Below are 3,861 nucleotides of genomic sequence, written 5' to 3'. Positions count from 1 at the left end.
CAATCCCACGGCGTCTCGTGCTCAGCGGAGGTACCACAGTCAAGCGGGCGCTACAGCAGTAATAACACGGGTCAGCACATTTTCAAAATAAAAGCTAGATAATAGACTCGGTACCGGTGCCAAAAAAGTCATTGTCTGCCAGAATTTGATTTCTGGCCGCTTCTGTTGACCACAGTTGTAATAATTACATAACAACAGACACATACCTTTGCTATGATTACATTATAATACAGTTGTGTGTATCTCCACACAACTAGGAGGTCCTGTCCCCTGCATCTTTTTGTCTGGGGTTGTTAGGGTTCCACACTACAATTTACAAATGTTTTAAATATGGACATCATTTGACTGGACCAAGTGTCTTTGATAAAATGAAAGAAATATTTATGCTAAATGACAGCTCTCTATGTATACAATATGGAAAAACATGCAACTGATTTTATACTAACACAACTGAACAAGTGAAAGAAGTGATCACAGGTAATTCAAGCAGTATCTCAGCCTGTTTGAGGGGCAGAGGCAAAAAATGAAAAGGTCACCAGCTGTGCATAAACATGCTAAAAAGCACAGTTCAATGAACACATTCATGTTTGGGTGAACTGAACATATGTTTGCAACTCATGAACTAGTGATTGTGTCGGTCGCGTTCAAAGAACCGGATCTTATTAGTGAACAGCAGGAGCCGGCTCCTGTCCTTGAGACGTTTTTATTTTACTTTTTACATTTCTATGCTTAAGTTTTTATATGTGTTTCTATCTGCTTTGTGTAAAAGCGTTTTTTGTGCTTTGTGAGAAGCTTTATGCTTTTCTTAGTTAGTGCATTCATTGGGTGGTTTCAGAAAGTTACAAGGATCTGCAATTGCAATGATCAATCACCATTTCATTGGTATTAGAAAATGAAAAAAAATACTTTTGACTATTTCAGTACAAAGGATGTATTGAATAATTGAAGTGATATATGTGTACACATACAAATTATAAGTCAAAACAATGCTAAATGTGGTTGAATTATAAGAGGTATAAGTGGTAGTAGGAAGTCAACAATAACTCAAATTGACAGTAATAACAGGAAAAAGTTCCACTTCCAGTTGTTAATAACATTAACTGGTAGCATAAAAATAGATGTGCAGGCAGGACCTGCTGTGTTACATTTTTTTGGTCTCAATGAGTTCCTTAATGAGTTCATTTGAGGAAGCAGGGACTTAGCTATGGCATAAAATTGGACAGGGTATTAAAACCTTCTATAGAAGGTGTTCAGTTTGCTCAGTCTCATTTGATTTGACTTTAAAAGATTAGATCAAATCAGTAACCCAAAAAAATGCAACACAATTTGGTCAAAGAAGAGTCACAACTCACATCGGAGATCAACTAGTGTCTAGTAAATAGTAATACTACATATTATTACATGGCCTCCCAAACATAAGGTAACAGCAGCATAAAAACAGAAGAAGCAGCCTTTCGCTTGATGGAATTAATACGAGATTAACATAGAGATGAAATCAAAAGACATTTTCAGAAGCTGCAATGCTTGTGCTTTTATTTTGAAAGCTAGACCTGCAAATAGGAAGTTGCAACTATGCTTCACTACCTATCAGATGTTATAGATGGCCATGGTTTTTATGGTCATTATTTAAGTGAAGTATGAAATCTCACAAAGACCTCATAAGCAGTGACTGACAGTTGTTTTGTGGTAACTACACACACACAAACACTCACACACACACACACAAACACACACACAAACAAACACAAGCACTGCAGTTAACAACTATATGTTATGTCACTGTAGAGGATATTTCATGTGAAGTGTGCCCAGTTAAAAATAATTTATTTTTATGCAGCATACAACACATCAAAGACAACTTTTTGCAGTGTGGTGTGACAACAAACAACTTTTCAATATATATACAACGTCTGACGTATGCCACAAAAGAATTTTAGACAATAATCTGTGTCAGAGCTGGAGCAACCACACAGTATGAAATATTTGCAGGAGAGCATTGCATACTGTTGTCAGAGAGAAGCTCAAAAACGTGCTTGTGTTACAGTAAAACCTGATCATGTAGCTGTGGTTCTGACATCATTAGTTCTTTAAAGCTGCACTAATCAATATTTGGATGTTACCAACAGATCAAATTACTGTATGTAATGTAAAATGTGTTGCCCAGCATTTGAGCTTCTTCTAAGTTACTTGAAAAATTTGATGGTTAAAAAATTCTGCTAAAACCACAGCACAACACCTGTCCACCAACAAATGACAGACAAAGTTAGCCACAAGCTAATGAACAAATTGTAGCATTTATCGGTAAAGATCCTGATATCTTTCTCAGACCTAAAATGAAAGTGAAAGAGTGCGATACTTGATTCCAAATAATTTTTTGATGTGTTAGGATGTGTAAATAGGCAACTTTTGATGGCAATAATATGTCAATATTATGTTTAAACCCTGTTCTGCTGCCCCCTGGTGGCAGCTTTTTTCTTTACAAATCAATTAATGCAGCTTTAATGTCTTGATATATATATATAGATATAGATTATATATATATATATATATATATATAATATAATATATATATATAATATATTATGGGTGTGTGTGTGTGTGTGTGTGTGTGTGTGTGTGTGTGTGTGTGCATATTAGATAGATCTTATATTTCAAACCAAAATGTAACCCTGAGTGTTGAGTTAAAATCTGAAGAGAAATACTAATGATTTGTTCATATTTTTTATGTCTGTCTTGTTACAAATATAAACCGAGTTTAATACGCTTTAGAGGCACTGCGCACAGATTTGGTTCATGCAATTCAGCAAAGCATGCAACTGAGCTTTAAAGTCCATAACCTGAAAATATAGGGTTTTTGGGGGGGGTGCTAATGATAATGCAGCCATCGCATTAAAAAACATATTTCAAAAATCTGTTCATCTGTTCACTTACCCACCAACTCAGTATGTACATAAATGCTTCCCATGAAGGACAAAATTGTAAATCCAACCACAGATCATTGTCAAATAGCTCAAGTTACGTTTGGTCTTATGCAGCAATTGCCCTCTAGAGACTAGGGCTTCTGTAAGAGACACATTTCAGGTGACCAAAACATTTAATATTCTATATTAACATGGATGTGTTCCCGCAGTCTTCCTCGCTCAGAGCGCATTAGCTTTTTCTCCGGCTGCGTTCCTGAGCTTTTCTTCAGCGTCAGTGTCAGTGAGCATTCAGCAGCAGCCGACTGTTACTTATCGAGAAGAGTTTGTCAAGAGTGAAGCGGTTTGATTGAGTCCCAGACAAACGGCTTTTGTCCACGTACTTGGTATGAATTGTATCCATGACACAGTGTGTGGCCTTTGTCTGGATCTGTTGGTATCACACATAAAGTTGTTGCAGTTTTTCAAAGTGGATCCAAAGCTTAAAGACTAAGGCTGCCTTGAGATTTCTGGCTTATATTCGTGGTGTATGTGTGTATGTAATTTTTTACAATATCTTTCACTTTGGCAAACTGGTGTTTGTGACATCCTTGTGTTCCGTTAGCAAGAATTTAGTGATCATTAAGAGATCTATGAAACGATCATTGTAGAATTATAAAATTACTTAAAAAAAAGGTTATAATTAGGGGAACCATTCTTATTTTTAGTTAGATGAGAAGATCCATATCAATCTCATGTCTTTGAGTAAATAAGTAAGAATCTTTAGTCAGGATGTGGTTAGTCTAGTTTAGTATGCTGAGCTAAACTGTAACTCCCCTAACACCACAAGTTGTTCTTTTTGCCATGCTAGCAGCTACTTTGTGTTTTTTGTCAGTGTTACAGAGACGTACAGGTGAATCCTTGGGTCTTGATTCATCCATTTGACTGTTACTATGAATAAATA

Source organism: Larimichthys crocea, chromosome XVI, assembly GCF_000972845.2.
Source record: "Larimichthys crocea isolate SSNF chromosome XVI, L_crocea_2.0, whole genome shotgun sequence".
NCBI lineage: Eukaryota > Metazoa > Chordata > Actinopteri > Sciaenidae > Larimichthys > Larimichthys crocea.
This window is presented reverse-complemented; position numbering follows the sequence as displayed.